Source organism: Callospermophilus lateralis, chromosome 6 (genome assembly GCF_048772815.1).
Source record: "Callospermophilus lateralis isolate mCalLat2 chromosome 6, mCalLat2.hap1, whole genome shotgun sequence".
Lineage (NCBI taxonomy): Eukaryota > Metazoa > Chordata > Mammalia > Rodentia > Sciuridae > Callospermophilus > Callospermophilus lateralis.
The window spans coordinates 31,760,422-31,774,817 of NC_135310.1; the positions used below are offsets into that span (position 1 = coordinate 31,760,422).

At 36.8% G+C, this 14,396-nt stretch overlaps 1 pseudogene; it reads right to left on the reverse strand.

The window, feature by feature from the left end:
- Positions 1-11,703: 11,703 nt before the first annotated feature.
- The window catches only part of LOC143401814 (small ribosomal subunit protein uS2B pseudogene), a 34,404-nt pseudogene continuing 31,711 nt past the window's right edge, over positions 11,704-14,396 (reverse strand).

Here is a 14,396-nt window from a genome sequence, read left to right on the forward strand (position 1 = left end):
TAAGATTGAGGTTAACTGTTAATATGTTTTATTACAGTCTTTGGGTGACACTTTCTAAGTTAGTATCAAAAGTAACAGGTTAAATTACAAAAAACTAAAACATTGAGGTTTTTTATTTTTTGGTAAAAACATAAAAAATAGAAACAAAAAGAAAAAGGACATAAAAATACACATATGTAAAATAAAGGAGTGCTACATAATAAGTCCAGAAAAAATTAATAAATGCCCAATATAAAAGTGATGAAGTACATAAATAAGCAAGTTGCAAAAAAGAATGACAAAAACATTTAAAAATTTTGATGTCTTTGATAACCAAAGAAATGTAATATTTTAAAAATGTGTTGTCATAACACTATTTATTGAATAGTGATATTCCATTGACTTGAAACCATTTAAAGAAAAAAAATACAAATAGACAAAGATTGTTTTTAATGATACTATATATTGTTGGGAAGTTAGTTCACTGAGGGAAACACTCTGGCAAGCATAAGAATATTTGACCAAGTGATATCACTTCCAAAAATTTTCCTAAGCTACTTAACTATATCTGTGCACAGGAAGCTTCATAGCAATGTTGCTTATAATAGTCAAAAATTTATAAAAACCATGTGTTCACCTAATTAAATTATTGCATGTCCCTATAATAGGATTCCAAACAGGCTCTTAAGGTGATGTTATACAAGAATATTTAATGATATGAGAAATATTTACTGTAAAAATTAAAAATTAAATTCAAATTACAAATGATGCAGATGCTTTGAGATGATTTCCTTATTTGTTCCTCAGGCCTGTGCTTTTCTCAATGATGGCATTCTGGAGACTTATATTTTACTCTTTTTTTTCTTTATATTTTCTAAGTTTTCTACCATAAACTCTCAAAAGGGAAAAGTGTTAAATTTTGTGATAGTAAAATGTCAGAAGTTTTTGCCAGTAAGTGTATTCTGAGGGAACCGCCCTGATAACATTTTGTGGTTTTGATATAATAACATCTGCTTTCCAGAGTGAATTTAATCCCTATGTCATGTTAGTAGAGTTCCTTAATCAGAAAGACCAAATTGCTTTGTTCTTATGCAGCATCATAAAAATTAGTTTCACAATAAGTCTTTAAGAACAGAATATTTAAAAGGTGTACGTTTAAAATACGATGGCACATTAGATGAATGGACAAATTATTCAATCTATCCAAATTATAATAGAAAAGAATAACCATGAACATCTGAACAGACTGATTTAGAGAGCCAAAGACCTAAGTTCCATCCCCAATTCTTCCAAAGCACCTAGAGGTGTGCTTTGGTGCTAATGAGTATCATAATAACTACTAGCATTATTATTAGCCATGTGACTCTGTTATTTATTGCAGTGTTTTATTACATGATCTCCAATGTTCACAACTTCTTTCTTTTAAATATCCCTATTTTACTGATGAGGAAACCAAGGTTCAGAGAGCTTGCTGACAATCCAGGATTACCCAGCTTCTAAGTTGTAGAGCCAGGTGTGATGATATTTGCACTTTGTTTAGTTCAATAAAGTTCTGATTGCCTCCATAAACATCAATTAAAGGCAGTGGCTTTAGTTTACTTTGGAGGCAGCTGCTGACTGGTATGGCTTGCAAAAGAAGACTCAGTGAAATATGCTGACCCAAATATTTCCACAGTCCTAATCCTATTCAGCAAACATTTAGTAAAGGCCTCCAAACACAATGTGCTATGTTTGTTATGGCAAGAGTATATGATTATTGAAAACAATCCTTGCTCTTTGGAAGCTAAAAACCTAAAATGCTGAGGTCCTTCCCATACTAACTATATGAACCTTGGTTTTGACTTCTCCAGCCTTCTTATCAGTAAAATGGGAATAATGAAAATGCTCATCTCAAAACTTGTTAGGAGGATTTAAACAGTTATATGTAATATGCTTTGAACAATATTTGGTACAATATTTCTTAAGTGCTAATATATGCTTATTAACAACACATAAATATGAATATAAGCAATCTAGTGGCTAATTACATAACATTGATAGTGCTCACTGAAAGAACTACTATTGTACCTGTTCAAATTTTGTACATATCTAATTCCTTTTAGCCATAGCTACACTTCTCCCAAACAATGACCCTGTGTATATACTGAACTAATTCATGTCTTTTTTATTACCAGGTCCTCTTGCTTGGTTACATTACCTGAAAAGTAGGATCAGTAATACTTCCAAACTCACCCATTCAATGGGTAAATGATAGAAGATATTTGACAACTTTTAAAATATATATATTTTTTAGTTGTAGATGGACACAATATCTTTATCATTTAGTTTTATGTGGTGCTGAGGATCGAACTCAGGGCCTCATACCTGCGAGGCAAGCGTTCTACCACTGAGCTACAGCCCCAGCCCCCTTGACAACATTTTATATTAAAATGAATGTTTCTTTTTAAGAAATATTTATTTTTTAAGTTGTAGGTGGACATAATATCTTTATTTCATTTTTATGTGCTGAGCATCTAACCCAACACCTCACATGTGCTAGGCGAGTACTCTACCGCTGAGCCACAATCCCAGCCCCTGAAATGAATATTTCTCATTAGTAGTAGATTACTCAACTGTTTTCTCACAAGAGTTCTTTAATAAAGATTGAATAAAAAACTAAAAGAATTGAAATAATAATTAGTCTAAAATCTGAAATGAACTCTTACAACATGATAGTGTTATGTGTTTGAGATCCAGTGGTAGTGCGTGCCTGGCAGGTACAAGGCCCTGAATATGATCCACAGCCCTGCAAAACACAAATGAACAAAGCTTCCAGATACATAGACAACGTGAAGGGATGTTTTCTAAAATTTTACAAAATTCTGACTAATTATCATTTTAGTGCTTTTTTTGGCAGGGGGAGGCGGTGTTTCTGGAGATGGAACCCAAGGGCACTTAACCATGGAGCCACATCCCTAGCCCTTTTTAAAAATATATTTTATTTAGAGACAAGGTCTTGTTAGATTGCTTAGGGTTTCACCAAGTTGCTGAGGCTGGCTTTTTGAATTCAAGATCCTCCTGCTGCAGCATCCCAAGCTGCTGGAATTATTTTAGCACTTTATATACTCAATCATTAGCTTTTTAATGAGTTTATTACATCATACAATGTTCTGATTAAGTATCCTTTTCTATGTTGATAGGTACAAAGAAAATTAGTTATTTATAAAGAACAGATCCCTATTTCATAAATGAAAGAGTGATTAAACACACATACACACACACAAACACACACATACCAGAAGTCAGTCACTTGGTTAAACAATGCTAATGAATTAAATAATAAAATTCTTGACATAGTTCTCTCCCCACTTAAAATGCACATGCACAATCACAAATTTCTGCAAGTTTGGCAGGTACAAACTTTTGAATTGCATTGTAATTCAAAAAGAATAGAAAACTTTATGTGCCAAGTACCATGCTGATGCATAGAATTATAAAAGAGAGCAAGAAACATGCTCATGGGACATCTGGTGTTTGGAGGACATGCTTTTGCTCATTTTTAGAGTACGTTATTTCCTTATTCAGAAATTTTCAGGAATTTAGAACGTACACTCAATTATTTAATGGAGAGTTCAGTTTCATCCATTACCTATCAGATGAATTGACTCATTTAAGAACAAATGTAATAGTGAGATTAGCTTAAGTGGTTAGTAGTTCAGGAGATTCTCAGTCCAAGGCCAGGTCATTTTCATTTAAAATACAAGCATAATCATGCACATGTCAAAACTTATTTACTGTAAAATTCATACTAGTTTTGAAATTGGTTAACACTTGTTAAATAAAGGCAGTGAAAATATCTCAAAGATTTTACCCTCCCGCCTCTTTCTTCCTTTGCTTATCTTTAAGAGCTCAGTGTTTGAAATACATTAAATAGCATTGTCATAATATATCTTTAAAAATTTTGTATGATAGCTAGCATGAACTTTACAAAATCTTTTTATTCTTTCAAAAAGTGACCTAGAATGGAAAATCAGAAGACATCCTGTATTACAAAAAGGTAACCAATTCTCATGTCATACTTGAAAGACTCAAAGTATTTAATCTTATTTACATTAAACAATGGAATAAAAATCAAACAAAGCCTCAAGCATTTTAAAAAATTGTTTTTGGAAATAAAAAAAAGCTCAATTTAAGTAGTAAAGATAATTATCACGCTTAAAGAAAAATAGGTAGCAGTGAATCACCAAGGACCATTTTACTATGAGTCATATGTGGTCAGAGTTATACTTTTTTTTTTTTAAGAATATCCTTTGGTGGCTTTCTTCTGCCTCCATATTTTTCATAATTTGGCATTGCTTTCTGGGGCTGAGACTTTTCATCTCTAGAAGATTGACTACACTATAAATACAGTCCTTTTAGTTCACATGGCACAACAGGGCTGATCATACACATGAGTACCCTGTAGTGTCACCTACTCAGCTTCTTTCCCCACCCCATCCTGTCTCACATTCAGACATAGAATGCTCAGTTGGTAAACAGGATGGCTTAACGTGAGAGGTGAGAAGGAAAAAAGGATAATATGAAAGCTTTTGAGGGCACAAGTATTGAAGTCTTTGTATCTCCCCTTGTGACTAGCATAGTTATTCTGCCAGTAATAGGGGATCAGTAAATATTTATCAACAAAAGAAATGAATGATTAAATGAATGACCTTGGACAATGGGTTGTACCTTCTTTTATTTTGTTTTGGAAAGCAACTGAATTAAAATGAAGTTGTAAATGAAGACATTGGAGTAATGGCCATGCATATATTAATATTTTATAATCATATAAAACACTTTCACATGATTTATCTCATCTGAACCTCACAAAACCCTTAAGGAGGCAGGTGCTATTGTATGTGGAAAATACAAAGCTGGAAATCAAACAATGACAATGTTTTCCTTCAGTATCTCACTAACAAGGCACCAGCTGGTGGGAGTGTCTGTCAACTGGATAATATATCATTAGTTGTGGTCATTGTGGTGAGCAACAAACCATCTCAAAGATCAGAATTGTACTAGTTTAGGGTTGAAATAATTAATGTAACGAGTAGCCTTTATGTATAAATATGGATAGAGTGGCAAGGAATGGATGGGATAGAAGCTCATAAACTAAAATTATATAAACAATGAACATTTAATGGGAATTTACTATGTGCAAGGCACTTTAATTGATCCCTTCTCCTACATTTTCCTCCATTTTACAAATGAGGAAATTAAAGCTCTTTGAGATTGATTTGCCCAAGGCTACACAGCATGTATAGTAAAGATCTTACTTTAAAGAACTTGAAATTTTGTTGGAAGAAAAACCATTAATTATACACAAAGACTAGATAAATACAGATATAGTACAGAACAAATACAATTGTTCACATTAAAAATTCTAACATTGGGGGACTAGAGTTGTGGCTCAGTGGTAGATTGCTTGCCTCACATGTGTGAGACACTGGGTTCCATTCTAAGCACCACATATAAATAAGTGAATAAAATAAAGGTCCATCAACACCTAAAAAATATTAAAAAGAAATTCTGACAGGGCATGCAACATGAGCTGGAGTGGTTGTTAATTTCTTGGGTGAGGTAGAAATCTTGAGTTGACCTTTGAAAGATGAGTAGGACTTGGACAGTTTACATGGAAGGGGAAGTTATTTCAGATCAAGTGAAATGCATCAGGGAATTGCCAATACAGGGGTGAACACCACAGAGTTGAGAGATAATTCAAAGCCTCTGTGCCAGAGGAGAATGTCAAGGGTTTTGTAGAGAAGCTGATTCTTGAGGCCAGGTGCAGTGGTACATGTCTGTAGTCCCAGTGACTCAGGAGGCTGACACAGGAGGAATGCAAGCTCAAGGCCAGCCCTGCAACTTAATGAGACCATGGTTTTGAAGGCCCAGGCACACATAGCCAGTGAGCCTAGTTGTAGGAAGTGCTGGGGTGCAGTCCACTAGGAAGCCAGTCCGTATCTTCCATTTTTCCTAGAGTCTATTTGTTCACACTTCAGATTTCTGAAATTGGAGTGCATTATGTAATTCTATGTCAGTGAGATGGAGGATATAATGCAGTTATCATTGCCTGAGCATATATGAATTGATCATAAGCTGTTTGTTTTATTGCTAATTCAACTGGATTACATGCACCATAGATACTATATGTGTTGAGTTTAATTGCTATGAGATGTCTTTAAAAGAGTACGTTCTTATTTGGTATTGAAAGAAAAGGTAAGCATGTGTAAGAAAGGCATGCAAGGTAACTCAGCAATAGAGCACTTGTATGTGTGTATGAGTGTATGAGGCCCTGGGTTCAGTCCTCAGTAACATACACACGCACGACATATAAACAAAGTCATGGGGAATACACTTGATACTAGTTACATTTGTTTTCCATTGCTTCCATAACAAATTTACACAAATTTCATGACTTAAAACAACACACATTTACTCTTAGCTTTACAGGTCAGAAGGTTTCACTAATCAAAATTTAGATGTTGGTAGGACTGTGATCCTTCTAGAACTCCTAGGGGAGAATCTGTTTCCTTGCCATCTCCAGTTTCTAGGATCTGCTCACATTGCTTGACTCATGGCTCCTACCTCTGTCTTCAAAGCCAGAAACAGTGAGTTGGCCCCTCCAGTCATACCTGCCTGACTCTTCTGTTGTATAGGTATCTCTCTTTGATTGTGATCTTAGTTGGGAAATGTTCTCTGCTTTTAAGGACTCATGTGATTAGGCTGAGGTCAGCTAGATAATACAGAGCATTCTCTTCATCTTAACATCCTTAACTTTGATCACATCTGCAAAATTTCTTTTCCCATGTAAACTAACATATTCTCAGGTTCCGGGGTTTACGACATCTAGGGAGGTGGTTAGTTTTTTACCCCTTTGGGAAAGCAAAAAGTCTTCTTATTTTCTTTCAAAGCAATAAACAATATTTTATGGAACTCAAAAAAGGAAGTTATCACAAAGTAGATGCAATCATGTTACATTTGTTTTTTCAGTAACCATTTATTACATCAAAACAACAGAGGACTACTCCATAGCTTCGAGATCACAATAAAAGATTCAGATGAGGAAAAGAAAACTTTCCCTAATCACATATAAATAAAAGGCATCCCAAAAAGTTCATTTAAAAGAAAACAGGGACTATCTACCCGTGGGGCACTGTTCAAGACACAGAGGTAACTTTCTTGAAGCACGGGGCCTCTACCCATCTCTCTCTTTTTCTCTTATCAACCTGAGTCAGAAACTAAGGACTTTGGCTTCAGGCCTCTAAATATATAATAAATTGAGTTGAATCCCTTGAGGGAACTGCTGCTAGTTTCTCCTCTAGACCTATCCTTATCACTGACTTCCATGTTGGACACACTGTAGAGCTCAACCATGTTGACAGTCTCCTTGGATTCACTGCAAAGGGGCCTGCCCTAAGTCCTCCCCACTATAAATTCCCTACAGTTACATCTCCAGATTTCCACCGGTGGATGTTTATCCTGTATTTTGCAGTAATTATTACCATAGATGATCAGAAAGATACTAATGTTTAGAAAAGTACAGGAGGTTCTCCCATAATGTTACATTTGATTACTGAGATAAATGCAGATTTTATTGCAAGCCACACCATACAACTAAGTGAAGTGGAGATGGTGCAATCTCTCAGAATGGAGATGAGATATTCCAAATCCAGGTGGCTCTCCTGATAGGGATGAAACATATTAGAGGATAATAATTTTCTAGGTGATTTAAAATCAGAACAAGATATGTTCCAACTGTGCTAGTGTCTGAATTAGTTCATTTTTTGCCCAGTTAATGTAGTCAGGTATTGCAGCCCGGTTTTCATAGAACTGTAAGTTGTCCTCTCTTTGCCCCTTGACCTCTTTCTATTATAAGAATAAAAGAACAAGTCAATCTTCACAAGTCAGAGTACGTGTTATTCCTGGGCAAGAGTACGTTAGTGATAATTTCCAGTGTGGGTGGATTTGAGGTTCTGAAGGATGAATGAATATTTTCCAGTTTGCTTTTCTATTGACATCAAAGACTTTCTTGTCACATCTGCCCCATTTGTTGCTTCAGTCTCATGCCTATTATATGATATGTTCTCAACCTTAAGATCTTTTACAGAGGTCTTGTTTCATATATTTAGGTTTATAGTGAATTCAAGGAAGGCATTTTTAGTAACTGTTCATGCCAAAACGGCGCTAGAGGCTTTGATGCATGTCAGCACACTGGATTTACTCCTCAGAGTGCGTCCAGGAGGCACATATCCCTGTCCTGGGAGCTTGGCCTTGTCTTTTCCAGCAGCCAGCCCTCAGGTTCACACGCACCCACGCTGTTCAGAGTTGGCTGGGTGTGAGGTTGGCTGTCACCAGTGATATTGAATCTCCTCAAATATCAAAGATCCCTCAGCACAGAGACTGCTGAAGGCTCTAAACACCCTGTTAGAAATATCACAGAGCCTCCTAAGGCAACTGCTTTTCAGAAAATAATCATTTTGATAACTGAGTTTTGGTACTTTGCTTTAGCAAAACATCAGTAATGTTATTTTTCAGTTACATTTTTGAGAAATCTGTGAGTAAAGCAAACCATCTTTTGTGTCTAAATCTCTAGTCCCTATAGGTTTTTTATCAATAAATATTAAATACTCCATTAATGTTATCATAAACACATGACTCCAAAATAAAACTTTAGGCATTGTGAAAACCTAAGGAGAAGTAACTTGCTAGATTTGGCCTAAATAAAATAATATGAAACAGATAACTTATTCTTGCAAATTTCTAATTCCCTGGCCAGAACTCTTGCTCTTATCTATTTGGGCCCATGAATACTATTTCTGATAATTTTTATTCTCAATTATAGTAGAAGTGTTGTGTAATAATGAATTAAAATGGCTATTATACTTGGATTCTTCTCACTTTTGTAGGGACTTTGAAGCCAAAAAAGTTTTTAAAAAAATCAAAGAATAGCACCTCATGTAGCAGAATTTCAGAATTTCAAGAAGAGAGACAAGGCAATTTTTTTTTTTTTTAACTTAAGTGCTAGGGGTGTAGGTCAGTGGTAGAGCACCTGCCTAGCACGTTTGATGTCTTGGTTGGTTCCCCAGTACTGGGGAGAAAAAAAAATTCCACTTGGGGTCCTTCAAGTCTTCATTTTGTGATTTTTGTGGCTACATATTAAACTGATATTTTTGCTAATACTGAGGCCCAGACAATATAGAGTAAATCTTATTTAACTCATCAATAAGACTCTAAAGGAAGCCCAGGCATGGTGGCATACACCTGTAACCCTAACCTCTGGGGAGGCTGAGGCAGGAGGATCACAAGTTTAAGAACAGCCTCAGCAAATTTTGAGAACCTGTCCCAGAATAAAAACTAAAAAAGGGGCTGGGGGTGTAGCTCAGTGGTAAAGTTCCCCTGGATTCAATCCCCAGAATTAGATAGATAGATAGATAGATAGATAGATAGATAGATAGATAGATGAGTGTGAGAGTGAGAGAGAGAGAGAGAGAGAGAGTGATTCTAAAACAAAAACCCATTTTCCCAGGTTGTTTTTGTCCAGAGTTCAAAAGTGAATTTATATTCCATCAAACAGAATTCTCATTATAATTTCAATCCCATGCACATTTAAAAAATCGTCATTCCTTTTTTAATGATGTTGGCTTTTCCTGGTAAATCATTTGTTTAAGACTTTATTTAATGGGGTCTCTAATGACGTGTTACCACAGGAAAAAGGTGTTGCAGACTGCTCTTGTGCCTACAGTTATGCATTATAGCCAGGCAACATTTAAGAAAATCTGTGGGCATGAAGCAGTGGTGAGCTCCTGCTGGTTCAGACTGGCTTGTGAGAGTTGATTGTGTCTGTTTCCTCCTAAGTCAGCCTCAGTGACTCTGTAGTTGGATGAGGTGGGAGTATTTACACTATGGAATTTTGCAAACTATACAAATAAGGATGGTGTATTTATTTACTTTTGGAGTGCTGATTCACTAGTTCACAATCCGTATGGGTAATTTGCATTTCCCAAAAGTCGAAATACAGACTTTATTCCTTAATTAATATTTACTCATTTGACCTCAGCTCTAAGTCAGGTCAGCTGATCTATTTCTGCACGTTAAGATTTCAGAAAACATGAAGACCTGCGTTTGTTAACAAATGTCTGACTCCCTTCCAGGCTCTACAGATCTAATGGATCCAAGACAAGGTCCTTGCCCTCCTCGTATTTACAGCTTGGTAGGGAAGATAGATATTCTTACATAAATAATGTAAAATTCAGCCCTGGCTAAGAGTTGTGAAGGAGAGATGGTATGACAGGAATGTGTCAATGTAGGGTTTGACCCAGGGAAGAAAGGAAAAGTGTTTCGAAGTTGCCTAAGATTTGAAGGAAGAACAGGATTTAAATGAACAAAACCATGAAAGTGCACTGTCCTGGCCCACAGTAGAACCTTAATAAAGGTACATAGGGGACTGTATTATGCTTGTGTGCTGGAATCTCTGCTGAACTCTGATAGTAATTTCCTGGAAAACATGGGTTTCTTTCGATTTCAAAAGCATGTCACTCTGGGATGCCAGCTGGAGATATCTTTTTGACCCCCTATGATCTCTTTTAAAGGCTGGTTTTCAGGGACCGTTAAACACCTGCTCACTGGAAGAACTCCAACTCTGTGTGAGATCATGTGATAGGAGAGCTGAGGCCTTCAGCTACATACCAACCACACAAGTAGCTGTGGTTTGCCAAGTTAAGTGAAAAAAAAAAAAAGTTATTCTACTTTAGCAGTCCAGAAACTGCCAGCCTCTGTCTACCCTTGTGTCTGGTTGTTTGTTCTTGTGTGTACTGTGACTCAAAGTTCCATCTTTTCTCTATGCCATGTATTTCAACAAGGAAAAAAAAACACACACACACACACAACAGAACCACACTCTCATGTTTAAAGTAGCAGAACTTAGGTTCTGAATGCAATTGTATGTAGCTTGTCAATGCATTTTGCTTAAAACATTGAAACATTACCCTAATGTATACTAAAGGGGAGGGTGAAGGGGGGTGTGGAAAGGGAGGCAGGACAGTGTGATTTGATGACAGCTTCTGTGATGCAGCAAGTGGGACCTATTGTGGGAGACCCAGCAGCCTTAGGCAAGAAGGCCCCAAACTCACACTAGGGGTACAGGACTTTAGGATTTTTCAGTTGGGAAGGGGCAGAGGATGGTTGTCCTCAACCATCTGCACCATGTGGTCAAGCTGTATGAAATCAGCCACCACGGCCCTTGTTGCTTAGCCCTCCGCATCCCCAGCTCTTTCTTTTTCATTGAGTTTCATAGAGGGATTAGAAAGTTCTATCTCTTAATTCCTTTCACCATGCCAAACCATAGAAACCAAAGTCTTTATAATTTTCTATAGTTTGGATCTTGAATATCCCTCAAAAGCCTGTGTTAAAGGCTTGGTCCCCAGTCTGTGGCACTATTGGGAGATGGTGTGAACTGCAGGATTTAGAACCTAGTGAAAGGAAGTTAGGTCATTGGGAGTGTTCCCTTGAAGAGGATGTTGCATCCTGGCCACTTCCTGTCTCTTCTTTCCTTCTTGACTGTGATGAGGTGCCAGGCTACTACAGACCCCAAACAACAGGGCCAAATGACCATGGATTGAAACTGCCAAAACCACAAGCCAAAATAAACCCTTCCTCCTTTTAAATTGATGGTCTCAGGCATGACCTCTCAGAGGTGCTCACAGAGAGTTATTTACACATCCTGGGCAGCATCCCCCACATCAAACCCACTGAGTATAACCCTGTTGTTGCTTGGGATAGCAATATCCACCTGGTGCAGAGAAGGATCTGTGCTGCACAGAGGAATGATAGGCAGGCATCCGTGTGAGAGGCCAGTGGTCAGCCCTGCGGTCAGTGACAACCAGAAGACACGGTTTCCAAAGGGTTGCCTGGATCTGGTCAGTGAAGATTCCAGGAGTGAAACCACCAGCAATGGCAGTGGCGCCCGTGGCAGCAGCAAATCTGAGCACAGTCCTGCAGTCAGAGTAGGAATCCTGGTGTGACCTGCCATCAGTGGCTACAATGGCACCCGTTGCCAGCAGAATCTGCCTCCAAGTCCTCTTCAGATTTATGATGTAGTTGTCAGTACCTTTCCTTTTGCAGGTGTACTGTTCCATCTGGAAATCAAGTGTGGTGTCACCTAAGTAGGTTACAACTACAAGGAATTTGAGGACATCTTCTCTCTTCATTTGTAGGACATCAAGGGATCTGGACACTGTGAAAGTTTTCCATTAAATGGAAATGGAAATCTAAATCTTGCAGTTTACACCAAATTGACCCCTCTCTTGGTAACCCTGACAGGATTTCTGAGAGCCTGGGATAGTCAAGGGAGCGTCACCTTTGCTGTGTTCCTCCAGATGGACTATTTAAACAGAGCCTCAGTTAATAACTTACTGTGATTATCTTTGAGACTTTTAAATACAGAATGTATAACCACAACAGTGGTAACAGACACAAGGTGTGTAATATAGAAACATGAAGTACAGAGAATTTACCAAGTTCATCATAAATGCAGAAGCCTGTCATTCTGGAGGAAATTATTACATCAACAAAAATAGGAAACACATGACAGAACTACCTTGCATGAAAGCAAAGTGAAAGCAGTTGAATTTGTCATCATATGATATGCTTGCAGTGCAAAAATGCTTTAAAGCCTCAACTTAATCAGTTCATCCTTAAAGTCAACCTGTGGCAACATATTTGTCTGTCTGTCCACAGCCATGGATAACCCCAGAAAAAGATGGGCTGGGGATGTCCATCTTCCCTCCTATCCCCAAGGAAAGGTAAAGTAGATCTTCTGAATTGGGTCCCTTAGGCCTAAGCCAAGAGCTTAAGTTTTCAAGTATTTAAGACATTGAAATAATTGATGTTGTTGCTATTTTTTCAATAGTTGACTATGGACAGGTATATTTACTTTTATACATTAACCATGCACCAAAAAAGAATTCCTCTAGGAGCTAAGATTCAAGGGCAATTTGACTCAATTTTTACTTAAATTATGAGCAATTTTAAAGCCAAACTTGTCTATCAGGGGGAAGACTTTTCTATTTGGGGAGTTCCAGTTTGAGTCAAAGACACATACCAATGTGCTGCTTTTAAAATGAGTTGTTGTGCTGGGCACAGTGGCACACACCTGTAATCCCAGCAGCTCTGGAGGCTGAGACTGGAGGATCTCGAGTTCAAAGCCAGTCTCAGCAAGGGTGAAGTGCTAAGCAACTCAGTAAGACCCTGTCTCTAAATAAAATACAGAATAGGGTTGGGGATGTGGCTCAGTGGTTTAGTGCCCCTGAGTTCAATCCCAGGTATAAAAAATAAAAAAATAATAAAAAAGTGTTGTTATACTTAGCATCCTTTACCTCTTATTTATTCTGGATAGTCTTTGTTTTGACAGCCCAAAGTCAAGTACATAGATTCTTGTCTTTTCTCAGGATTTGCCTTCTCTTTTTCAAAAACTTTGTTGTTTTTAAATTTTACCTTATATTAAATTAAAGATTATATTTTCCATTCTTTTAGGAGTTACCCTGGTTATTTTAACATGGATAGTTACAATAGTCTAAGGGTAGTCGATATTTCTATCCTCTTTCCAAATAAAAAAATATACTAGGCTGCTTCAGATCTAATTCTCTCAAATTACATGCTGCCATTGTCAATGGTTTATCTTTTTTTTAGTTTAACAGAGTAGATCTAATTCCTTTAAATAGTCAATTTTTATTCAGATCCACCTGTGTATTTACAGAAATCTTTGCTCATCCTTCCTTTTTGCATCCGAGACTTCCCATTTGGCATTACTTTTACCTGAAGGTCATTCTTAGGATTTTGTGGGTGAAATATTTCCAATAAGTTTAACTTTTAGAAAAAGCTACATGTAAGTCAACCTGCTTTAAATCCGTAGCAGATGTAATTTCCTTCTCAATAAGTGGGTAGAGCCAGGGTTGAATTTCATACTGAGTATCTACTTACATACTACTTATTTAACATCTTTGCCATTCTTCACTGAATTATGGCTCCCTATATATAGCTCATACCATGAATATTACTTATAGTTAGATTGTTTTCACAGCTATTACATCATACACAAAGTATGTTGATTTTTCAGGAAATATTTATTTGGCATTTTTCTTCTGAATAGATAAAGGACTGAGCAATTTTAAATAAAATCTATAACCTATTTAAGGAAATATTCACTTTTAAGCTATCATACTTATCAAAATGAGCTGGTTATGCTAATCAAATTTATGAAAGCACTCAAAATTATTATTGTGGATATCCTTCATAATAGGAATCAAGTTAATATCTTGGATGATTACAATGAAGGGTTGCCTTGTGTATTAACTGAATAGATATTTCTAAATATTTTGAGCACATATAAGAATACCTTGTAG